The sequence below is a fragment of the Camelus dromedarius genome, unplaced genomic scaffold (assembly GCF_036321535.1).
Source record: "Camelus dromedarius isolate mCamDro1 unplaced genomic scaffold, mCamDro1.pat HAP1_SCAFFOLD_186, whole genome shotgun sequence".
Classification (NCBI taxonomy): domain Eukaryota; kingdom Metazoa; phylum Chordata; class Mammalia; order Artiodactyla; family Camelidae; genus Camelus; species Camelus dromedarius.
The window spans coordinates 2,695,175-2,721,964 of NW_026989854.1; positions in this window are offsets into that span (position 1 = coordinate 2,695,175).

The following is a 26,790-nucleotide window of genomic DNA, read 5'->3' on the forward strand; positions in this document are numbered from 1 at the left end:
TGGAGCTAGTACCTCCCCATATATATGTATGAAGTGGAGTTTGCAAGTGAAAAGAAACTTTGGGTTCCCAAAAAGCTAGGTGAAGTACGGCTTTCAAACACACACATCTCTCAGAACTGAGCATTTGGAGAGACGTTCGTTCATTTAGCACAAAGAGAACGAGTTGCAGGAGAAACTTTTACTCTGGTTTCTCAGTCTTTTTCCTAGTGCCGGTTTGAAGTTCCTGCAATTTTCACTGTAAAACCGAGTTGGAGCTATTACCTCCCCATATATATGTATGGAGTGGAGTTTGCAACTGAAAAGAAACTTTGTGTTCCCAACAAGATAGGTGATGGACGGCTTTCAAACACACTTATCTCTCAGAACTGAGCATGTGAAGAGACGTTCTTTCATCTAGAACAAATGGAACGGGTTGCAGTAGAAACTTTTACTCTGGTTCCTCAGACTGTTTCCTTTGACCGGTTTGAAGTTACTGCAGTTTTCACTGTAAAAACGAGTTGGAGCTAGTAGCTCCCCATATATATCTATGGAGTGGAGTTTGCAACTGAAAAGAAACTATGTGTTCCCCACAAGCTTGGTGAAGGACGGCTTTCACACACACTTATCTCTCAGAACTGAGCATGTGGAGAGACGTTCGTTCATGTAGCACAAATAGAACGGGTTGAAGTAGAAACTTTTACTCTGGTTTCTCAGTCTGTTTCTTAGTGCCGGTTTGAAGTTCCTGCATATTTCACTGTAAAACCGAGTTGGAGCTTGTACCTCCCCATATATATGTATGGAGTGGAGTATGCAAGTGAAAAGAAACTTTGTGTTCCCAACAAGCTAGGTGAAGCACGGCTTTCAAACACACACATCTCTCAGAACTGAGCATTTGGAGAGACGTTCGCTCATCTAGCACAAAGAGAACGGGTTGCAGGAGAAACTTTTACTCTGGTTTCTCAGTCTTTTTCCTAGTGCCGGTTTGAAGTTCCTGCAATTTTCACTGTAAAACCGAGTTGGAGCTATTACCTCCCCATATATATGTATGGAGTGGAGTTTGCAACTGAAAAGAAACTTTGTGTTCCCAACAAGATAGGTGATGGACGGCTTTCAAACACACTTAACTCTCAGAACTGAGCATGTGGAGAGACGTTCGTTCATCTAGCACAAAGGGAATAGGTTGCAGGAGAAACTTTTATTCTGGTTTCTCAGTCTTTTTCCTAGTGCCGGTTTGAATTTCCTGCAGTTTTCACTGTAAAATCGATTTGGAACTAGTACCTCCCTATATATATGTATGGAGTCTAGTTTGCAACTGAAAAGAAACTTTGTGTTACCAACAAGCAAGGTGAAGGACGGCTTTCAAACACACTTATCTCTCAGAACTGAGCATGTGAAGAGACGTTCTTTCATGCAGCACAATGGGAACGGGTTGCAGGAGAAACTTTTACTCTGGTTCCTCAGTCTGTTTGCTAGGGCCGGTTTGAAGTTCTTGCAGTTTTCACTGTAAAAACGAGTTGGAGCTAGTAGCTCCCCATATATATGTATGGAGTGGAATTTGAAAGTGAAAGGAGACTTTGTGTTCACAACAAGCTAGGTGAAGGACGGCTTCCACACACACTTATCTCTCAGATCTGAGCATGTGGAGAGACGTTCGTTCATCTAGCACAAATTGAACGGGTTGCAGGAGAAACTTTTACTCTGGTTTCTCAGTCTGTTTCCTAGTGCCGGTTTGAAGTTCCTGCAGTTTTCACTGTAAAATCGAGTTGGAGCTAGTACTAACCCTTATATATGTATGGAGTGGTGTTTTCAACTGAAAAGAAACTATGTGTTCCCCACAAGCTGGGTGAAGGACGGCTTTCACACACACTTATCTCTCAGAAATGAGCATGTGGAGAGACGTTCGTTCATCTAGCACAAATGTAACGGGTTGCAGGAGAAACTATTACTCTGGATTCTCAGTTTTTTTTCTAGTGCCGGTTTGAAGTTCATGCAGTTTTCACTGTAAAACCGAGTTGGAGCTTCTACATCCCCATATATATGTATGGAGTGGAGTATGCAAGTGAAAAGAAACTTTGTGTTCCCAACAAGCTAGGTGAAGCACGGTTTTCACACACACTTATCTCTCAGAACTGAGCATGTGTAGAGACGTTCGTTCATCTAGCACAATGGGAACGGGTTGCAGGAGAAACTTTTTCTCTGGTTTCTCAGTCTGTTTCCTAGAGCCGGATTCAAGTTCCTGCAGTTTTCACTATAAAACCGAGTTGGAGCTTGTATCTCCCCATATATATGTATGGAGTGGAGTTTGCCACTGAAAAGAAACTTTGTGTTCCCAACAAGCTATGTGAAGGACGGCTTTCACACACACATATCTCTCAGAACTGAGCATGTGGAGAGACTTTCGTTCATCTACCTCAAATGGAACGGGTTGCAGGAGAAAATTTACTCTGGTATCTCAGTCTGTTTCCTAGTGCCGGTTTGAAATTCCTGTAGTTTTCACTGTAAAACCGAGTTGGAGCTAGTACCTCCCCATATATATGTATGGATTGGAATTTGCAAGTGAAAAGAAACTTTATGTTCCCAACAAGCTATGTGAAGAACGGCTTTCACACACAATTATCTCTCAGATCTAAGCATGTGGAGAGACTTTTGTTCATCTAGCACAAATGGAACTTGTTGCAGGAGAAATTTTACTCTGCTTTCTCAGTCTGTTTCCTAGGGCCGTTTTGAAGTTCTTGCAGTTTTCACTGTAAAACAGATTTGGAGCTAGAAAATCCCCATATATTTGTATGGTATGGAGTTTGCAACTGAAAACAAACTTTGTGTTCCCAACAAGCTAGGTGAAGGAGGGCTTTCACACACACTTATCTCTCAGAACTGAGCATGTGGAGAGACCTTCGTTCATCTACCACAAAGGGAACGGGTTGCAGGAGAAACTTTTACTCTGGATTCTCAGTCTGTTTACTAGTGCCGGTTTGAAGTTCCTGCAGTTTTCACTGTAAAACCGAGTTGGAGCTAGTACCTCCCCATATATATGTATGGATTGGAATTTGCTACTGAAAAGAAACTTTGTGTTCCCAACAAGCTAGGTGAAGGACGGCTTTCACACACACTTATCTCTCAGAACTGAGCATGTGGAGAGACGTTCATTCATCTAGCACAAATGGAAAGGTTTTCAGGAGAAACTTTTACTCTGGATTCTCAGTTTTTTCCTAGTGCCGGTTTGAAGTTCCTGCAGTTTTCACAGTAAAACCGTGTTGGAGCTTTTACCTCCCCATATAAATGTATGGAGTGGAGTTTGCAAGTGAAAAGAAACTTTGTGTTCCCAACAAGCTAGGTGAAGGACGGCTTTCACACACACTTATCTCTCAGAACTGAGCATGTGGAGAGACTTTCGTTCATCTAGCAGAAATGGAACGTGTTGCAGGAAACTTTTACTCTGGATTCTCAGTCTGTTTCCTAGGGCCAGTTTGAAGTTCCTGCAGTTTTCAATGTAAAACCGAGTTGGAGCTAGTACCTCCCCATATATATGTATGGATTGGAGCTTGCAACTGAGAAGAAACTTTGTGTTCCCTACAAGCTAGGTGAAGGACGGCTTTCAAACACACTTATCTCTCAGAACTGAGCATGTGAAGAGACGTTCTTTCATGCAGCACAATGGGAACGGGTTGCAGGAGAAACTTTTACTCTGGTTCCTCAGTCTGTTTGCTAGGGCCGGTTTGAAGTTCCTGCAGTTTTCACTGTAAAAACGAGTTGGAGCTAGTAGCTCCCCATATATATGTATGGAGTGGAATTTGAAAGTGAAAAGAGACTTTGTGTTCACAACAAGCTAGGTGAAGGACGGCTTTCACACACACTTATCTCTCAGATCTGAGCATGTGGAGAGACGTTCGTTCATCTAGCACAAATGGAACGGGTTGCAGGAGAAACTTTTACTCTGGTTTCTCAGTCTGTTTCCTAGTGCCGGTTTGAAGTTCCTGCAGTTTTCACTGTAAAATCGAGTTGGAGCTTGTACTAACCCATATATATGTATGGAGTGGTGTTTTCAACTGAAAAGGAACTATGTGTTCCCCACAAGCTGGGTGAAGGACGGCTTTCACACACACTTATCTCTCAGAAATGAGCATGTGGAGAGACGTTCGTTCATCTAGCACAAATGTAACGGGTTGCAGGAGAAACTATTACTCTGGATTCTCAGTTTTTTTTCTAGTGCCGGTTTGAAGTTCATGCAGTTTTCACTGTAAAACCGAGTTGGAGCTTGTACATCCCCATATATATGTATGGAGTGGAGTATGCAAGTGAAAAGAAACTTTGTGTTCCCAACAAGCTAGGTGAAGCACGGTTTTCACACACACTTATCTCTCAGAACTGAGCATGTTTAGAGACGTTCGTTCATCTAGCACAATGGGAACGGGTTGCAGGAGAAACTTTTTCTCTGGTTTCTCAGTCTGTTTCCTAGAGCCGGATTCAAGTTCCTGCAGTTTTCACTATAAAACCGAGTTGGAGCTTGTATCTCCCCATATATATGTATGGAGTGGAGTTTGCCACTGAAAAGAAACTTTGTGTTCCCAACAAGCTATGTGAAGGACGGCTTTCACACACACATATCTCTCAGAACTGAGCATGTGGAGAGACTTTCGTTCATCTAGCTCAAAGGGAACGGGTTGCAGGAGAAACTTTACTCTGGTATCTCAGTCTGTTTCCTAGTGCCGGTTTGAAATTCCTGTAGTTTTCACTGTAAAACCGAGTTGGAGCTAGTACCTCCCCATATATATGTATGGATTGGAATTTGCAAGTGAAAAGAAACTTTATGTTCCCAACAAGCTATGTGAAGAACGGCTTACACACACAATTATCTCTCAGATCTAAGCATGTGGAGAGACTTTTGTTCATCTAGCACAAATGGAACCTGTTGCAGGAGAAATTTTACTCTGCTTTCTCAGTCTGTTTCCTAGGGCCGGTTTGAAGTTCCTGCAGTTTTCACTGTAAAACAGATTTGGAGCTAGAAAATCCCCATATATATGTATGGAATGGAGTTTGCAACTGAAAAGAAACTTTGTGTTCCCAACAAGCTAGGTGAAGTACGGCTTTCACACACACTTATCTCTCAGAACTGAGCATGTGGAGAGACCTTCGTTCATCTACCACAAAGGGAACGGTTTGCAGGAGAAACTTTTACTCTGGTTTCTCAGTCTGTTTCCTAGTGCCGGTTTGAAGTTCCTGCAGTTTTCACGGTAAAATCGAGTTGGAGCTAGTACTAACCCATATATATGTATGGAGTGGTGTTTGCAACTGAAAAGAAACTATGTGTTCCCCACAAGCTGGTTGAAGGACGGCTTTCACACACACATATCTCTCAGAAATGAGCATGTGGAGAGACGTTCGTTCATCTAGCACAAATGTAACGGGTTGCAGGAGAAACTTTTACTCTGGTTCCTCAGTCTGTTTGCTAGGGCCGGTTTGAAGTTCCTGCAGTTTTCACTGTAAAACCGAGTTGGAGCTAGTACCTCCCCATATATATGTATGGATTGGAATTTGCTACTGAAAAGAAACTTTGTGTTCCCAACAAGCTAGGTGAAGGACGGCTTTCACACACACTTATCTCTCAGAACTGAGCATGTGGAGAGACGTTCATTCATCTAGCACAAATGGAAAGGTTTGCAGGAGAAACTTTTACTCTGGATTCTCAGTTTTTTCCTAGTGCCGGTTTGAAGTTCCTGCAGTTTTCACAGTAAAACCGCGTTGGAGCTTTTACCTCCCCATATAAATGTATGGAGTGGAGTTTGCAAGTGAAAAGAAACTTTGTGTTCCCAACAAGCTAGGTGAAGTACGGCTTTCACACACACTTATCTCTCAGAACTGAGCATGTGGAGAGACGTTCGTTCATCTAGCACAAAGGGAACGGGTTGCCGGAGAAACTTTTACCCTGGATTCTCAGTCTGTTGCCTAGTGCTGGTTTGAATTTCCTGCAGTTTTCTCTGTAAAACCGAGTTGGACCTAGCACATCCCCATATATATGTATGGAGTGGAGTTTGCAACTGTAAAGGAACTTTGTGTTCCCAACAAGGTAGGTGAAGAATGGCTTCACACACATTTATCTCTCAGAACTTAGCTTGTGAAGAGACGTTCGTTCATCTAGCACAAATGGAACGGGTTGCAGGAGAAACTTTTACTCTGATTCTCAGTCTGTTTCCTACTGCCTGTTTGAAGTTCCTTAAGTTTTCACTGTAAAACCGAGTTGGAGTTTGAAACTACCCACATATATGTATGGAGTGGAGTTTGCAACTGAAAAGAAACTTTGTGTTCCCAACAAGCTAGGTGAAGGACGGCTTTCACACACACTTATCTCTCAGATCAGTTCATGTGGAGAGACGTTCGTTCATCTAGCACAAAGGAAACGGTTTGCAGCAGAAAATTTTCACTTGTTTCTCAGTCTGTTGCCTAGGAAAGTTTTAAAGTTCCTGCAGTTTTCACGGTAAAACCGATTTGGAGCTAGTACCTCCCCATATATATGTATGGAGTGGAGTTTGCAACTGAAAAGAAACTTTGTGTTGCCAACAAGCTATGTGAAGGACGGCTTTCACACACACTTATCTCTCAGAACTGGGTATGTGGAGAGACGTTCGTTCATCTAGCACAAAGGGAACGGGTTGCAGGAGAAACCTTTACCCTTTTTTTTCAGTGTGTTGCCTAGTGCCGGTTTGAAGTTCCTGCAATATTCAGTGTAAAACCGAGTTGGAGCTAGTACCCCCCCATATATATGTATGGATGGAGTTTGCAACTGAAAAGAAACTTTGTGTTCCCAACAAGTTAGGTGAAGGACGGCTTTCACACACACTTATCCCTCAGAACTGAACATGTGGAGAGATGTTCGTTCATCTAGCACAAATGGAACGGGTTGCAGGAGAAATTATTACTCTGGTTTCTCAGTCTGTTTCCTAGTGTCGGTTTGAAGATCCTGAAGTTTTCACTGTAAAACCGAGTTGGAGCTAGTACCTCCCCATATATATATATGGATTGGAATTTGCAAGTGAAAAGAAACTTTGTGTTCCCAACAAGCTAGGTGAAGTACGGCTTTCACACACACTTATCTCTCAGAACTGAGTATGTGGAGAGACGTTCGTTCATCTAGCACAAAGGAAAAGGGTTGCAGGAGAATCTTTTACTCTGGTTTCTCAGTGTGTTTCCTTGTGCCGGTTTGAAGTTCCTGCAGTTTTCACTGTAAAACCGAGTTGGAGCTAGTACCTCCCCATATATATGTATGGAGTGGAGTTTGCAACTGAAAAGAACTTTGTGTTCCCAACAAGCTAGGTGAAGGACGGCTTTCACACACACTTATCTCTCAGAACAGAGCATGTGGAGAGATGTTCGTTCATCTAGAACAAAGGGAACGGTTTGCAGGAGAAAATTTTACTCTGGATTCTCAGGCTGTTGCCTAGTGCCAGTTTGAATTTCCTGCAGTTTTCTCTGTAAAACCGAGTTGTGCCTTGTACCTCCCCATATATATGTATGGAGTGGAGTTTGCAACTGAAATGAAACTTTGTGTTCCCAACAATCTATGTGAAGGACGGCTTTCACACACACTTACCTCTCAGAACTGGGAATGTGGAGAGACGTTCTTTCATCTAACAAAAACGGAACGGGTTGCAGGAGAAAGCTTTACCCTTTTTTTTCTGTCTGTTTGCCTAGTGCCGGTTTTAAGTTCCTGCAGTTTTCACTGTAAAACCGAGTTGGAGCTAGTACCTCCCCTTATATATGTATGGAGTGGAGTTTGCAACTGAAAAGAAACTTTGTGTTCCCAACAAGCTAGGTGAAGGACGGCTTTCACACACATTATCTCTCAGAACTGAGCATGTGGAGAGACGTTCGTTCATCTAGCACAAAGGGAACTGTTTGCAGGAGAAACTTTTACTCTGGTTTCTCAGTCTGTTTCCTAGTGCCGGTTTAAAGTTCCTGCAGATTTCACTGTAAAACCGATTTGGAGCTAGTACCTCCCCATATATATGTATGGATTGGAGTTTGCAACTGAAAAGAAACTTTGTGTTCCCAACAAGCTAGGTGAAGGACGGCTTTCACACACACTTATCTCACAGAACTGAGCATGTGGAGAGACGTTCGTTCATCTAGCACAAAGGGAACGGGTTGCAGGAGAAATTATTACTCTGGATTCTCAGTCTGTTTCCTACTGCCTGTTTGAATTTCCTTAAGTTTTCACTGTAAAACCGAGTTGGAGTTTGAAACTACCCACATATATGTATGGAGTGGAGTTTGCAACTGAAAAGAAACTTTGTGTTCCCAACAAGCTAGGTGAAGGACGGCTTTCACACACACTTATCTCTCAGATCAGTTTATGTGGAGAGACGTTCGTTCATCTAGCACAAAGGGAACGGTTTGCAGCAGAAAATTTTACACTGGTTTCTCAGTCTGTTGCCTAGGAAAGTTTTAAAGTTCCTGCAGTTTTCACGGTAAAACCGATTTGGAGCTAGTACCTCCCCATATATATGTATGGAGTGGAGATTGCAACTGAAAAGAAACTTTGTGTTGCCAACAAGCTATGTGAAGGACGGCTTTCACACACACTTATCTCTCAGAACTGGGTATGTGGAGAGACGTTCGTTCATCTAGCACAAAGGGAACGGGTTGCCGGAGAAACCTTTACGCTTTTTTTTCAGTCTGTTGCCTAGTGCCGGTTTGAAGTTCCTGCAGTATTCAGTGTAAATCCGAGTTGGAGCTAGTAACTCCCCATATATATGTATGGAGTGGAATTTGCAACTGAAAAGAAACTTTGTGTTCCCAAAAAGCTAGGTGAAGGACGGCTTTCACACACACTTATCTCTCAGAACTGAGCATGTGGAGAGACGTTCGTTCATCTAGCACAAAGGGAACGTTATGCAGGAGAAACTTTTACTCTGGTTTCTCAGTCTATTTCCTAGTGACGTTTTGAAGTTCCTGCAATTTTCACTGTAAAACTGTGTTGGAGCTAGTACCTCCCAATATACATTTATGGAGTGGAGTTTGAAAATGAAAAGAAACTTTGTGTTCCCAACAAGCTAGGTGAAGGACGGCTTTCACACACACTTATCTCTCAGAACTGAGCATGTGGAGAGATTGTCGTTCAACTAGCACAAAGGGAACGGGTTGCAGGAGAAACTTTTACTCTGGTTTCTCAGTCAGTTTCCTAGTGCCGGTTTGATGTTCCTGCAGTTTTCAGTGTAAAACCGAGTTGGAGCTTGTACCACCCCCTATATAAATATGGAGTGGAGTTTGCAACTGAAAAGAAACTTTGTGTTCCCAACAAGTTAGGTGAAGGACGGCTTTCACACACACTTATCCCTCAGAACTGAACATGTGGAGAGACGTTCGTTCATCTAGCACAAATGGAACGGGTTGCAGGAGAAATTATTACTCTGGTTTCTCAGTCTCTTTCCTAGTGCCGGTGTGAAGATCCTGCAGTTTTCACTGTAAAACCGAGTTGGAGCTAGTACCTCCCCTTATATATGTATGGAGTGGAGTTTGCAACTGAAAAGAAACTTTGTGTTCCCAACAAGCTAGGTGAAGGACGGCTTTCACACACATTATCTCTCAGAACTGAGCATGTGGAGAGACGTTCGTTCATCTAGCACAAAGGGAACTGTTTGCAGGAGAAACTTTTACTCTGGTTTCTCAGTCTGTTTCCTAGTGCCGGTTTAAAGTTCCTGCAGATTTCACTGTAAAACCGATTTGGAGCTAGTTCCTCCCCATATTTTTGTATGGAGAGGAGTTTGCAAGTGAAAATAAACTTTGTGTTCCCAACAAAATATGTGAAGGACGGCTTTCACACACAATTATCTCTCAGACCTGGGCATGTGGAGAGACTTTAGTTCATCTAGCACAAAGGGAACTTTTTGCAATAGAAACTTTTACTCTGGTTTCTCAGTCTGAATCCTCATGCCGGGTTGATGTTCCTGTAGTTTTCACTGTAATACCGATTTGGAGGTAGTACCTCCCCATATATATGTATGGAGTGGAGTTTGCAACTGAAAAGAAACTTTGTGTTCCCAACAATCTTGGTGAAGGATTCCTTTCACACACACTTATCTCTCAGAACTGAGCATGTGGAGAGACGTTCGTTCATCTAGCACAAAGGGAACGGGTTGCAGGAGAAAATTTTATTCTGATTTCTCAGTCTGTTTCCTAGTTCCGGTTTGAAGATCCTGCAGTTTTCACTGTAAAACCGAGTTGGAGCTCGTACATCCCCATATATATGTATGGAGTGGTGTTTGCAACTGAAAAGAAACTTTGTGTTCCCAACAAGCTAGGTGAATGATGGCTTTCACACACACTAATCTCTCAGAACTGAAAATGTGGAGAGACTTTCGTTCATCTAGCACAAAGGGAACGGTTTGCAGGTGAAACTTGTACTCTGGTTTTTCAGTCTGTTTCCTAGTTTCGGTTTGAAGTTCCTGCAGTTTTCAATGTAAAACAGATTTGGAGCTCGTATCTCCCCATATATATGAATGGAGTGGAGTTTGCAACTGAAAAGAAACTTTGTGTTCCCAACAAGCTAGGTGAAGGACGGCTTTCACACACATTATCTCTCAGAACTGAGCATGTGGAGAGACGTTCGTTCATCTAGCACAAAGGGAACTGTTTGCAGGAGAAACTTTTACTCTGGTTTCTCAGTCTGTTTCCTAGTGCCGGTTTAAAGTTCCTGCAGATTTCACTGTAAAACCGATTTGGAGCTAGTACCTCCCCATATATATGTATGGTTTGGAGTTTGCAACTGAAAAGAAACTTTGTGTTCCCAACAAGCTAGGTGAAGGACGGCTTTCACACACACTTATCTCACAGAACTGAGCATGTGGAGAGACGTTCGTTCATCTAGCACAAAGGGAACGGGTTGCAGGAGAAATTATTACTCTGGTTTCTCAGTCTGTTTCCTAGTGCCGGTTTGAAGATCCTGCAGTTTTCACTGTAAAACAGAGTTGGAGCTCGTACCTACCCATATATATGTATGGATTGGTGTTTACAACTGAAAAGGAAATTTGTTTTCCCAACAAGATAGGTGAAGGACGGCTTTCACACACACTTATCTCTCAGAACTGAGCATGTGGAGAGACGTTCGTTCATCTAGCACAAAGGGAACGGGTTGCAGGAGAAACTTTTACCCTGGATTCTCAGTCTGTTGCCTAGTGCCGGTTTGAATTTCCTGCAGTTTTCTCTGTAAAACCGAGTTGGACCTAGCACCTCCCCATATATATGTTTGGAGTGGAGTTTGCAACTGAAAAGGAACTTTGTGTTCCCAACAAGGTAGGTGAAGAATGGCTTCACTCACATTTATCTCTCAGAACTTAGCTTGTGAAAAGACGTTCGTTCATCTAGCACAAATGGAACGGGTTGCAGGAGAAACTTTTACTCTGATTCTCAGTCTGTTTCCTACTGCCTGTTTGAAGTTCCTGCAGTTTTCACTGTAAAACCGAGTTGGAGTTTGAAACTACCCACATATAAGTATGGAGTGGAGTTTGCAACTGAAAAGAAACTTTGTGTTCCCAACAAGCTAGGTGAAGGACGGCTTTCACACACACTTATCTCTCAGATCAGTTCATGTGGAGAGACGTTCGTTCATCTAGCACAAAGGGAAAGTTATGCAGGAGAAACTATTACTCCGGTTTCACAGTCTATTTCCTAGTGACGTTTTGAAGTTCCTGCAATTTTCACTGTAAAACTGTGTTGGAGCTATTACCTCCCAATATACATTTATGGAGTGGAGTTTGAAAATGAAAAGAAACTTTGTGTTCCCAACAAGCTAGGTGAAGGACGGCTTTCACACACACTTATCTCTCAGAACTGAGCATGTGGAGAGATTGTCGTTCAACTAGCACAAAGGGAATGGGTTGCAGGAGAAACTTTTACTCTGGTTTCTCAGTCAGTTTCCTAGTGCCGGTTTGATGTTCCTGCAGTTTTTAGTGTAAAACCGAGTTGGAGCTTGTACCACCCCATATATAAATATGGAGTGGAGTTTGCAACTGAAAAGAAACTTTGTGTTCCCAACAAGTTAGGTGAAGGACGGCTTTCACACACACTTATCCCTCAGAACTGAACATGTGGAGAGACGTTCGTTCATCTAGCACAAATGGAACGGTTTGCAGGAGAAATTATTTCTCTGGTTTCTCAGTCTGTTTCCTAGTGCCGGTGTGAAGATCCTGCAGTTTTCACTGTAAAACTGAGTTGGAGCTCGTAACTCCCCATATATATGTATGGAGTGGAGTTTGCAACTGAAAAGGAACTTTGTGTTCCCAACAAGATAGGTGAAGGACGGCTTTCACACACACTTATCTCTCAGAACTGAGCATGGGGAGAAACGTTCGTTCATCTAGCACAAAGGGAACGGTTTGCAGGAGAAACTTTTACTCTGGTTTCTCAGTCTGTTTCCTAGTGCCGGTTTGAAGTTCCTGCAGTTTTCACTGTAAAACCGAGTTGGAGCTAGTACCTCCCCATAAATATGTATGGAGTGGAGTTTGCAACTGAAAAGAAACTTTGTGTTCCCAACAAGATATTTGAAGGACGGCTTTCACACACACTTATCTCTCAGAACTGAGCATGTAAAGAGACGTTCGTTCATCTATCCAAAAGAACGGGTTGCAGGAGAAACTTTTACTCTGGTTTCTCATTCTGTTTCCTAGTGCCGGTTTGAAGTTCCTGCAGTTTTCACTGTAAAACCGAGTTGGGGCTGGTACCACCACATATATATGTATGGAATGTAGTTTGCAACTGAAAAGAAACTTTGTGTTCCCAACAAGCTAGTTGAAGGATGGCTTCGCACACACTAATCTCTCAGAACTGAGCATGTGGAGAGACGTTCATTCATCTAGCACAAAGGGAACGGTTTGCAAGTGAAACTTTTACTCTGGTTTCTCCGACTGTTTCCTTGTGTCGGTTTGAAGTTCCTGCAGTTTTCAATGTAAAACCGATTTGGAGCTCATACCTCCCCATATATATTTATGGAGTGGAGTTTGCTACTGAAAAGAAACTTTGTGTTCCCAACAAGCTAGGTGAAGAATGGCTTTCACACACACTTATCTCTCAGAACTGAGCATGTAGAGAGACGTTCGTTCATCTAGCACAAAGGGAACGGGTTGCAGGAGAAATTTTACTCTGCTTTCTCAGTCTGTTTCCTAGTGCCGGTTTGAAGTTCCTGCAGTTTTCACTGTAAAACCGAGTTGGAGCTAGTACCTCCCCATATATATGTATGGAGTGGAGTTTGCAACTGAAAAGAAACTTTGTGTTCCCAACAAGATATGTGAATGACGGCTTTCAAACACAATTATCTCTCAGAATTGAGCATGTGGAGAGACATTCGTTCATCTATCACAAAAGCAACGTGTTGCAGGAAAAACTTTTACTCTGGTTTCTCAGTTTGTTTCCTAGAGCCGTTTTGAAGTTCCTGCAGTTTGCACTGTAAAACCGTGTTGGAGCTCGTACCTACCCTTATATATGTATGGAGTGGAGTTTGCAACTGAAAAGAAACTTTGTGTTCCCAACAAGCTATGTGAAGGACGGCTTTCACACACACTTATCTCTCAGAACTGAGCATGGGGAGAGACGTTCGTTCATCTAGCACAAATTGAACGGGTTGCAGGAGAAACTTTTACTCTTTTTTCTCAGTCTGATTCCTAGTGCCGTTTTGAAGTTCCTGCAGTTTTCACTGTAAAATCGAGTTGGAGCTAGTACCTACCCATATATATGTATGGAGTGGAGTTTGCAACTGAAAAGAAACTTTGTGTTCCCAACAAGCTAGGTGAAGGACGGCTTTCACACACACTTATCTCTCAGAACTGAGCATGGGGAGAAACGTTCGTTCATCTAGCACAAAGGGAACGGGTTGCAGGAGAAACTTTTACTCTGGTTTCTCAGTCTGTTTCCTAGTGCCGGTTTGAAGTTCCTGCAGTTTTCACTGTAAAACCGATTTGGAGCTAGTACCTCCCCATAAATATGTATGGAGTGGAGTTTGCAACTGAAAAGAAACTTTGTGTTCCCAACAAGCTAGTTGAAGGACGGCTTTCACACACACTTATCTCTCAGAACTGAGCATGTAAAGAGACGTTCGTTCAGCTATCCAAAAGAACGGGTTGCAGGAGAAACTTTTACTCTGGATTCTCATTCTGTTTCCTATTGCCGGTTTGAAGTTCCTGCAGTTTTCACTGTAAAACCGAGTTGGAGTTTGAAACTACCCACATATAAGTATGGAGTGGAGTTTGCAACTGAAAAGAAACTTTGTGTTCCCAACAAGCTAGGTGAAGGACGGCTTTCACACACACTTATCTCTCAGATCAGTTCATGTGGAGAGACGTTCGTTCATCTAGCACAAAGGGAACGTTATGCAGGAGAAACTATTACTCCGGGTTCTCAGTCTACTTCCTAGTGACGTTTTGAAGTTCCTGCAATTTTCACTGTAAAACTGTGTTGGAGCTAGTACCTCCCAATATACATTTATGGAGTGGAGTTTGAAAATGAAAAGAAACTTTGTGTTCCCAACAAGCTAGGTGAAGGACGGCTTTCACACACACTTATCTCTCAGAACTGAGCATGTGGAGAGATTGTCGTTCAACTAGCACAAAGGGAATGGGTTGCAGGAGAAACTTTTACTCTGGTTTCTCAGTCAGTTTCCTAGTGCCGGTTTGATGTTCCTGCAGTTTTTAGTGTAAAACCGAGTTGGAGCTTGTACCACCCCATATATAAATATGGAGTGGAGTTTGCAACTGAAAAGAAACTTTGTGTTCCCAACAAGTTAGGTGAAGGACGGCTTTCACACACACTTATCCCTCAGAACTGAACATGTGGAGAGACGTTCGTTCATCTAGCACAAATGGAACGGTTTGCAGGAGAAATTATTTCTCTGGTTTCTCAGTCTGTTTCCTAGTGCCGGTGTGAAGATCCTGCAGTTTTCACTGTAAAACCGAGTTGGAGCTCGTAACTCCCCATATATATGTATGGAGTGGAGTTTGCAACTGAAAAGGAACTTTGTGTTCCCAACAAGATAGGTGAAGGACGGCTTTCACACACACTTATCTCTCAGAACTGAGCATGGGGAGAAACGTTCGTTCATCTAGCACAAAGGGAACGGTTTGCAGGAGAAACTTTTACTCTGGTTTCTCAGTCTGTTTCCTGGTGCCGGTTTGAAGTTCCTGCAGTTTTCACTGTAAAACCGAGTTGGAGCTAGTACCTCCCCATAAATATGTATGGAGTGGAGTTTGCAACTGAAAAGAAACTTTGTGTTCCCAACAAGATAGTTGAAGGACGGCTTTCACACACACTTATCTCTCAGAACTGAGCATGTAAAGAGACGTTCGTTCATCTATCCAAAAGAACGGGTTGCAGGAGAAACTTTTACTCTGGTTTCTCATTATTTTTCCTTGTGCCGGTTTGAAGTTCCTGCAGTTTTCACTGTAAAACCGAGTTGGGGCTGGTACCACCACATATATATGTATGGAATGTAGTTTGCAACTGAAAAGAAACTTTGTGTTCCCAACAAGCTAGTTGAAGGATGGCTTTGCACACACTAATCTCTCAGAACTGAGCATGTGGAGAGACGTTCATTCATCTAGCACAAAGGGAACGGTTTGCAAGTGAAACTTTTACTCTGGTTTCTCCGACTGTTTCCTTGTGTCGGTTTGAAGTTCCTGCAGTTTTCAATGTAAAACCGATTTGGAGCTCGTACCTCCCCATATATATTTATGGAGTGGAGTTTGCTACTGAAAAGAATCTTTGTGTTCCCAACAAGCTAGGTGAAGGATGGCTTTCACACACACTTATCTCTCAGAACTGAGCATGTGGAGAGACGTTCGTTCATCTAGCACAAAGGGAACGGGTTGCAGGAGAAATTTTACTCTGCTTTCTCAGTCTGTTTCCTAGTGCCGGTTTGAAGTTCCTGCAGTTTTCACTGTAAAACCGAGTTGGAGCTAGTACCTCCCCATATATATGTATGGAGTGGAGTTTGCAACTGAAAAGAAACTTTGTGTTCCCAACAAGATTTGTGAATGACGGCTTTCAAACACAATTATCTCTCAGAATTGTGCATGTGGAGAGACATTCGTTCATCAATCACAAAAGCAACGTGTTGCAGGAAAAACTTTTACTCTGGTTTCTCAGATTGTTTCCTAGAGCCGTTTTGAAGTTCCTGCAGTTTGCAATGTAAAACCGTGTTGGAGCTCGTACCTACCCTTATATATGTATGGAGTGGAGTTTGCAACTGAAAAGAAACTTTGTGTTCCCAACAAGCTATGTGAAGGACGGCTTTCACACACACTTATCTCTCAGAACTGAGCATGGGGAGAGACGTTCGTTCATCTAGCACAAATTGAACGGGTTGCAGGAGAAACTTTTACTCTTTTTTCTCAGTCTGATTCCTAGTGCCGTTTTGAAGTTCCTGCAGTTTTCACTGTAAAATCGAGTTGGAGCTAGTACCTACCCATATATATGTATGGAGTGGAGTATGCAACTTAAAAGAAACTTTGTGTTCCCAACAAGCTAGGTGAAGGACGGCTTTCACACACACTTATCTCTCAGAACTGAGCATGGGGAGAAACGTTCGTTCATCTAGCACAAAAGGAACGGGTTGCAGGAGAAACTTTTACTCTGGTTTCTCATTCTGTTTCCTATTGCCGGTTTGAAGTTCCTGCAGTTTTCACTGTAAAACCGAGTTGGGGCTGGTACCACCACATATATATGTATGGAATGTAGATTGCAACTGAAAAGAAACTTTGTGTTCCCAACAAGCTAGTTGAAGGATGGCTTCGCACACACTAATCTCTCAGAACTGAGCATGTGGGGAGACGTTCATTCATCTAGCACAAAGAACGTGTAGCCGGAGAAACGTTTACTCTGGTTTCTCAGTCTGTTGCCTAGTGCCGGTTTGAAGTTCCTGCAGTTTTCACTGTAAAACCGAGTTGGAGCTAGTTCCTCCCCATATATATGTATGGAGAGGAGTTTTCAAGTGAAAAGAAACTTTGTGTTCCCAACAAAATATGTGAAGGGCGGCTATCACACACACTTATCTCTCAGACCTGGGCATGTGGAGAGACGTTATTTCATCTAGCACAAAGGGAACTTTTTGCAATAGAAACTTTTACTCTGGTTTCTCAGTCTGATTCCTCATGCCGGTTTGATGTTCCTGTAGTTTTCACTGTAATACCGATTTGGAGGTAGTACCTCCCCATATATATGTATGGAGTGGAGTTTGCAACTGAAAAGAAACTTTGTGTTCCCAACAAGCTTGGTGAAGGATTCCTTTCACACACACTTATCTCTCAGAACTGAGCATGTGGAGAGACGTTCGTTCATCTAGCACAATGGAACGGGTTGCAGGAGAAAATTTTCTTCTAGTTTCTCAGTCTGTTTCCTAGTGCCGTTTTGAAGTTCCTGCAGTTTTCACTGTAAAAGCGAGTTGGAGCTCGTACCTCCCCATATATATTTATGGAGTGGTGTTTGCAACTGAAAAGAAACTTTGTGTTCCCAACAAGCTAGGTGAATGATGGCTTTCACACACACTAATCTCTCAGAACTGAAAGTGTGGAGAGAATTTCGTTCATCTAGCACAAAGGGAACGGTTTGTAGGTGAAACTTTTACTCTGGTTTTTCAGTCTGTTTCCTAGTGTCGGTTTGAAGTTCCTGCAGTTTTCAATGTAAAACAGATTTGGAGCTCGTATCTCCCCATATATATGAATGGAGTGGAGTTTGCAACTGAAAAGAAACTTTGTGTTCCCAACAAGATAGGTGAAGGACGGCTTTCACACACATTATCTCTCAGAACTGAGCATGTGGAGAGACGTTCGTTCATCTAGCACAAAGGGAACGGGTTGCAGGAGAAACTTTTACCCTGGATTCTCAGTCTGTTGCCTAGTGCCGGTTTGAATTTCCTGCAGTTTTCTCTGTAAAACCGAGTTGGACCTAGCACCTCCCCATATATATGTTTGGAGTGGAGTTTGCAACTGAAAAGGAACTTTGTGTTCCCAACAAGGTAGGTGAAGAATGGCTTCACACACATTTATCTCTCAGAACTTAGCTTGTGAAGAGACGTTCGTTCATCTAGCACAAATGGAACAGGTTGCAGGAGAAACTTTTACTCTGATTCTCAGTCTGTTTCCAACTGCCTGTTTGAAGTTCCTTAAGTTTTCACTGTAAAACCGAGTTGGAGTTTGAAACTACCCACATATAAGTATGGAGTGGAGTTTGCAACTGAAAAGAAACCTTGTGTTCCCAACAAGCTAGGTGAAGGACGGCTTTCACACACACTTATCTCTCAGATCAGTTCATGTGGAGAGACGTTCGTTCATCTAGCAAAAAGGGAACGGTTTGCAGCAGAAAATTTTACACTGGTTTCTCAGTCTGTTGCCTAGGAAAGTTTTAAAGTTCCTGCAGTTTTCACGGTAAAACCGATTTGGAGCTAGTACCTCCCCATATATATGTATGGAGTGGAGTTTGCAACTGAAAAGAAACTGTGTGTGCCAACAAGCTATGTGAAGGACGGCTTTCACACACACTTATCTCTCAGAACTGGGTATGTGGAGAGACGTTCGTTCATCTAGCACAAAGGGAACGGGTTGCAGGAGAAACCTTTACCCTTTTTTTTCAGTCTGTTGCCTAGTGCCGGTTTGAAGTTCCTGCAGTATTCAGTGTAAATCCGAGTTGGAGCTAGTACCCCCCCATATATATGTATGGAGTGGAGTTTGCAACTGAAAAGAAACTTTGTGTTCCCAACAAGCTAGGTGAAGGACGGCTTTCACACACACTTATCTCTCAGAACTGAGCATGTGGAGAGACGTTCGTTCATCTAGCACAAAGGGAACGTTATGCAGGAGAAACTTTTACTCTGGTTTCTCAGTCTATTTCCTAGTGACGTTTTGAAGTTCCTGCAATTTTCACTGTAAAACTGTGTTGGAGCTAGTACCACCCAATATACATTTATGGAGTGGAGTTTGAAAATGAAAAGAAACTTTGTGTTCCCAACAAGCTAGTTGAAGGACGGCTTTCACACACACTTATCTCTCAGAACTGAGCATGTAAAGAGACGTTCGTTCATCTATCCAAAAGAACGTGTTGCAGGAGAAACTTTTACTCTGGTTTCTCATTCTGTTTCCTAGTGCCGGTTTGAAGTTCCTGCAGTTTTCACTGTAAAACCGAGTTGGGGCTGGTACCACCACATATATATGTATGGAATGTAGTTTGCAACTGAAAAGAAACTTTGTGTTCCCAACAAGCTAGTTGAAGGATGGCTTCGCACACACTAATCTCTCAGAACTGAGCATGTGGAGAGACGTTCATTCATCTAGGACAAAGGGAACGGTTTGCAAGTGAAACTTTTACTCTGGTTTCTCCGACTGTTTCCTAGTGTCTGTTTGAAGTTCCTGCAGTTTTCAATGTAAAACCGATTTGGAGCTAGTACCACCCCATATATATGTATGGATTGGATTTACAACTGAAAAGAAACTTTGTGTCTCAACAAGCTTGTTGAAGGACGGCTTTCACACACACTTATCTCTCAGAACTGAGCATGTGGAGAGACGTTCGTTCATCTAGCACAAAGGGAACGGTTTGCAATAGAAACTTTTACTCTGGTTTCTCAGTCTGTTTCCTAGTACCGGGTGGAAGTTCCTGCAGTTTTCACTGTAAAACCGAGTTGGAGCTAGTACCTCCCCATATATATGTATGGAGTGGAATTTGCAACTGGAAAGAAATATGTATTCCCAACAATCTAGGTAAAGGACGGCTTTCACACACACTTATCTCTCAGAACTTAGCATGTGGAGAGACGTTCGTTCATCTAGCACAAAGGGATCGGGTTGCAATAGAAACTTTTACTCTGGTTTCTCAGTCTGTTTCCTAGAACCTGGTGGAAGTTCCTGCAGTTTTCACTGTAAAACCGTGTTGGAGCTAGTACATCCCCATATATATGTATGGAGTGGAGTTTGCAAGTGAAAAGAAACTTTGTGTTCCCAACAAGCTAGGTGAAGGACGGCTTTCACAGACACTTATCTCTCAGAACTGAGCATGTGGAGAGACGTTCATTCATCTAGCACAAAGGGAACGGGTTGCAGGGGAAACATTTTCTCTAGTTTCTCAGTCTGTTTCCTAGTGCCATTTTGAAGTTCCTGCAGTTTTCACGGTAAAACAGAGTTGGAGCTAATACCTACCCTTATATAAGTATACAGTGGAGTTTGCAAGTGAAAAGAAACTTTGGGTTCCCAACAAGCTAAGTGAAGAGCGGATTCCAAACACACTTATCTCTCAGAACTGAGCATGTGGAGAGACTTTCGTTCATCTAGCACAAAAGGAACGGGTTGAAGGAAAATCTTTTCCTCTGGATTCTCAGTCTGTTTTTTACTGCCGGGTGGAAGTTCCTGCAGTTTTCACTGTAAAACCGATTTGGAGCTAGTACCTCCCCATATATATGTATGGAGTGGAGTTTGCAACTGAAAAGAAACTTTGTTTTCCCAACAAGCTAGGTGAAGGACGGCTTTCACACAAACTTATCTCTCAGAAATGAGCATGTGGAGAAAAGTTCGTTCATCTAGCACAAAGGGATCGGGTTGCAGGAAAAACTTTTACTCTGGTTTCTCAGTCTGTTTCCTAGTGCCGGTTTGAATTTCCTGCAGATTTCACTGTAAAACCGAGTTGGAGCTAGTACCTCCCCATATATATGTATGGAGTGGAATTTGCAAGTGAAAAGAATCTTTGGGTTCCCAACATGCTAGTTGAAAAACGGCTTTCACACACACTTATCTCTCAGAACTGAGCATGTGGAGAGACGTTCGTTCATCTAGCACAAAGGGAACGGTTTGCAGGAAAAACTTTTACTCTGGTATCTCAGTCTGTTTCCTAGTGCCGGTTGGAAGTTCCTGCAGTTTTCACTGTAAAACCGAGTTGGAGCTAGTATTTCCCCATATATATGTATGGAGTGGAATTTGCAACTGAAAAGAAATATGTGTTCCCAACAAGCTAGGTAAAGGACGGCTTTCACACACACTTATCTCTCAGAACTTAGCATGTGGAGAGACGTTCGTTCATCTAGCACAAAGGGATCGGGTTGCAATACAATCTTTTACACTGGTTTCTCAGTCTGTTTCCTAGTACCGGGTGGAAGTTCCTGCAGTTTTCACTGTAAAACCGATTTGGAGCTAGTACCTCCCCATATATATGTATGGAGTGGAGATGCAACTGAAAAGAAACTTTGTGTTCCGAACAATTTAGGTGAAGGACGGTTTTCACACACAAATACCTCTCAGAACTGAGCATGTGGAGAGACGTTCGTTCATCTAGCACAAAGGGAACGGGTTGCAGGGAAACTTTTACTCTGGTTTCTCAGTCTGTTTCCTAGTGCCGGTTTGAAGTTCCTGCAGTTTTCACTGTAAAACAGAGTTTGAGCTAGTACTTCCCCATATATATGTATGGAGTCGAGTTTGCATCTGAAAAGAAACTTTGAGTTCCCAACAAGCTAGGTTAAGGACGGCTTTCACACACACTTATATCTCAGAAATGAGCATGTGGAGAGACGTTCGTTCATCTAGCACAAAGGAACGGGTTACAGAAAAAACGTTTACTCTGGAATCTCAGTCTGTTTCCTACTGCCGGTTAGGATTTCCTGCAGTTTTCACTGTAAAATCGATTTGGAGCTAGTACCTCCCCATTTATATGTATGTGGTGGAGTTTGCTACTGAAAAGAAACTTTGTGTTCCCAACAAGCAAGTTGAAGGATAGCTTTCACACACAATTATCTCTCAGAACTGAGAATGTGGAGAGACGTTCGTTCATCTAGTACAAAAGGAACGGGTTGCAGGTGAAACTTTTACTCTGGCTTCTCAGTCTGTTTCCTAGTGCCGGTTTGAATTTCCTGCAATTTTCACTGTAAAACCGAGTTGGATCTAGTACCTCCCCATATATATGTATGGAGAGGAGTATGCGACTGAAAAGAAATATGTGTTCCCAACAAGCTTGTTAAAGGACCGCTTTCACACACACTTATCTCTCAGAACTTAGCATGTGGAGAGACATTCGTTCATCTAGCACAAAGTGATCGGGTTGCAGGAAAAACTTTTACTCTGGTTTCTCAGTCTGTTTCCTAGTGCCGGTTTGAATTTCCTGCAGATTTCACTGTAAAACCGAGTTGGAGCTAGTACCTACCCATATATATGTATGGAGTGGAATTTGCAAGTGAAAAGAATCTTTGGGTTCCCAACATGCTAGTTGAAGGACGGCTTTCACACACACTTATCTCTCAGAACTGAGCATGTGGAGAGACGTTCGTTCATCTAGCACAAAGGGATCGGGTTGCAATAGAATCTTTTACTCTGGTTTCTCAGTCTGTTTCCTAGTACCGGGTGGAAGTTCCTGCAGTTTTCACTGTAAAACCGAGTTGGAGCTAGTACCTCCCCATATATATGTATGGAGTGGAGTTTGCAACTGAAAAGAAACTTTGTGTTCCGAACAATTTAGGTGAAGGACAGTTTTCACACACAAATACCTCTCAGAACTGAGCATGTGGAGAGACGTTCGTTCATCTAGCACAAAGGGAACGGGTTGCAGGGAAACTTTTACTCTGGTTTCTCAGTCTGTTTCCTAGTGCCGGTTTGAAGTTCCTGCAGTTTTCACTGTAAAACAGAGTTTGAGCTAGTACTTCCCCATATATATGTATGGAGTCGAGTTTGCATCTGAAAAGAAACTTTGAGTTCCCAACAAGCTAGGTTAAGGACGGCTTTCACACACACTTATCTCTCAGAAATGAGCATGTGGAAAGACGTTCGTTCATCTAGCACAAAAGAACGGGTTACAGAATAAACGTTTACTCTGGTATCTCAGTCTGTTTCCTACTGCCGGTTAGGATTTCCTGCAGTTTTCACTGTAAAATCGATTTGGAGCTAGTACCTCCCCATTTATATGTATGTGGTGGAGTTTGCTACTGAAAAGAAACTTTGTGTTCCCAACAAGCAAGTTGAAGGATAGCTTTCACACACAATTATCTCTCAGAACTGAGCATGTGGAGAGACGTTCGTTCATCTAGCACAAAAGGAACGGGTTGCAGGTGAAACTTTTACTCTGGCTTCTCAGTCTGTTTCCAAGTGCCGGTTTGAAATTCCTGCAATTTTCACTGTAAAACCGAGTTGGATCTATTACCTCCCCATATATATGTATGGAGAGGAGTTTGCGACTGAAAAGAAATATGTGTTCCCAACAAGCTTGTTAAAGGACCGCTTTCACACACACTTATCTCTCAGAACTTAGCATGTGGAGAGACATTCGTTCATCTAGCACAAAGGGAACGGGTTGCAGGAGAATATTTTACTCTGGTTTCTCAGTCTGTTTCCTAGTACCGGGTTGAAGTTCTTGTAGTTTTCACTGTAAAACCGAGTTGGAGCTAGTACTTCCGCGTATATATTTATTGATTGGAGTTTGCAAGGCAAAAGAAACTTTGTGTTCCCAACAAGCTAGGTGAAGGACGGCTTTCACAGACACTTATCTCTCATAACTGAGCATGTGGAGGGACGTTCGTTCATCTAGCACAAAGGGAACAGTTTCCAGGAGAAACTTTTACTCTAGTTTCTCAGTTTGTTTCCTAGTGCCGGTTTGAAGTTCCTGCAGTTTTCACGGTAAAACAGATTTGGTGCTAGTACCTACCCATATATAAGTGTGCAGTGGAGTTGGCAAGTGAAAAGTAACTTTGGGTTCCCAACAAATTAGGTGAAGAACGGCTTTCACACTCACTTATCTCTCAGAACTGAGCATGTGGAGAGACGTTCGTTCATCTACCACAAAGGGAACGGGTTGCAGGAGGAACTTTTACTCTGGTTTCTCAGTCTGTTTCCTAGTGCCGGTTTTAAGTTCCTGCAGTTTTCACTGTAAAACCGTGTTGGAGCTAGTGCCTCCCCATATATATCTATGGAGTGGTGTTTGCATCTGAAAATAAACTTTGTGTTCCCAACAAGCTAGGTTAAGGGCGGTTTTCACACACACTTATCTCTCAGACCTGAGAATGTAGAGAGACGTTCGTTCATCTAGCACAAAGGGAACTGGTTGCAGGAGAAACTTTTAATCTGGTATCTCAGTCTGTTTCCTAGTGCCGGTTTGTTGTTCCTGCAGTTTTCAATGTAAAACCGAGTTGGAGCTCGTACCTCCCAATATATATGTATGGAGTGGGGTTTGCAACTGAAAAGAAATATGTGTTCCCAAAAGCTAGGTAAAGGACGGCTTTCACAGATACCTATCTCTCAGAACTGAGCATGTGGAGAGACGTTCGTTAATCTAGCAAAAATGGAACGGGTTGCAGGAGAAACATTTAACCTGGATACTCAGTCTGTTTCCTAGTGCCGGGTAGATGTTCCTGCAGTTTTCACTGTAAAACTGAGTTGGATCTAGTACCTCCCCATATATATGTATGGAGTGGAGTTTGCTTCTGAAAAGAAACTTTGTGTTCCCAACAAGCTAGGTGAAGGACGTCTTTCACACACACTTATCTCTCAGAACTGAGCACGTGGAGAGACGTTCATTCATCTAGCACATACGGAACGGTTTTAGGGGAAAGTATTACTCTGGATTCTCAGTCTGTTTCCAAGTGCCGGTTTGAAGTTCCTGCAGTTTTCACTGTAAAACCGAGTTGGAGCTAGTACATCCCCATATATATGTATGCAGTGGAGTTTGCAACTGAAAAGAAACTTTGTGTTCCCAACAAATTAGGTGAAGAAAGGCTTTCACACTCATTTATCTCTCAGATCTGAGCATTTGGAGAGACGTTCGTTCATCTAACAAAAAGGGAACGGGTTACAGGAGAAACTTTTACTCTGGCTTCTCAGTCTGTTTCCTAGTGCCGGTTTGAAGTTCCTGCAGTTTTTACTGTAAAAACGAGTTGGAGCTAGTACCTCCCCATATATATCTATGGAGTGGTGTTTGCATCTGAAAATAAACTTTGTGTTCCCAACAAGCTAGTTTAAGGACGGTTTTCACACACAATTATCTCTCAGACTTGAGCATGTGGAGAGACGTTCGTTCATCTAGCACAAAGGGAACTGGTTGCAGGAGAAACTTTTAATCTGTTATCTCAGTCTGTTTCCTAGTGCTGGTTTGTTGTTCCTGCAGTTTTCAATGTAAAACCGAGTTGGTGCTCGTACCTCCCAATATATATGTATGGAGTGGGGTTTGCAACTGAAAAGAAATATGTGTTCCCTACAAGCTAGGTAAAGGACGGCTTTCACAGATACCTATCTCTCAGAACTGAGCATGTGGAGAGACGTTTGTTAATCTAGCAAAAATGGAACGGGTTGCAGGAGAAACATTTAGCCTGGATACTCAGTCTGTTTCCTAGTGCCGGGTAGATGTTCCTGCAGTTTTCACTGTAAAACTGAGTTGGATCTAGTACCTCCCCATATATATGTATGGAGTGGAGTTTGCTTCTGAATAGAAACTTTGTGTTCCCAACAAGCTAGGTGAAGGACGGCTTTCACACACACTTATCTCTCAGAACTGAGCATGTGGAGAGACGTTCATTCATATAGCACATACGGAACGGTTTGTAGGAGAAAGTTTTACTCTGGATTCACAGTCTGTTTCCTAGTGTCGGTTTGAAGTTCCTGCAGTTTTCAATGTAAAACCGTGTTAGAGCTCGTACCTCCCCATATATATGTATGGAGTAGAGTTTGCAACTGAAAAGAAACTTTGTGTTCCCAACAAGCTAGGTGAAGGACGGCTTTCACACACACTTATCTCTCAGAACTGAGCATGTGGAGAGACGTTCGTTCATCTAGCACACAGGGAACGGGTTGCAGGGAAAACATTTACTCTGGTTTCTCAGTCTGTTTCCTACTGCCGGTTTGAAGTTCCTGCAGATTTCACTGTAAAACAGAGTTGGAGCTAGTACCTACCCATATATTTGTATGGAGTGGAGTTTGCATTTGAAAAGAAACTTTGTGTTCCCAACAAGCTAGGTGAAGGACGGCTTTCACACACACTTATCTCTCAGAACTGAGCATGTGGAGAAACGTTCGTTCATCTAGCACAAAGGGAACGGGTTGCAGGAAAAACTTTTACTCTGGTATCTCAGTCTGTTTCCTACTGCCGGTTTGAATTTCCTGCAGATTTCACTGTAAAATCGAGTTGGAGCTAGTACCTCCCCATATATATGTATGGAGTGAAATTTGCAAGTGAAAAGAATCTTTGGGTTCCCAACATGCTAGTTGAAGGACGGCTTTCACACACACTTATCTCTCAGAACTGAGCATGTGGAGAGACGTTCGTTCATCTAGCACAAAGGGAACGGTTTGCAGGAAAAACTTTTACTCTGGTATCTCAGTCTGTTTCCTAGTGCCGGTTGGAAGTTCCTGCATTTTTCACTGTAAAAACGAGTTGGAGCTAGTACCTCCCCATATATATGTATGGAGTGGAATATGCAACTGAAAACAAATATGTGTTCCTAACAAGCTAGGTAAAGGACGGCTTTCACACACACTTATCTCTCAGAACTTAGCATGTGGAGAGACGTTCGTTCATCTAGCACATACGGAACGGTTTTAGGAAAAAGTATTACTCTGGATTCTCAGTCTGTTTCCTAGTGCCGGTTTGAAGTTCCTGCAGTTTTCACTGTAAAACCGAGTTGGAGCTAGTACATACTCATATATATATATGGAGTGGAGTTTGCAACTGAAAAGAAACTTTGTGTTCCCAACAAATTAGGTGAAGAAAGGCTTTCACACTCATTTATCTCTCAGATCTGAGCATGTGGAGAGACGTTCGTTCATCTAACACAAAGGGAACGGGTTGCAGGATAAACTTTTTCTCTGGCTTCTCAGTCTGTTT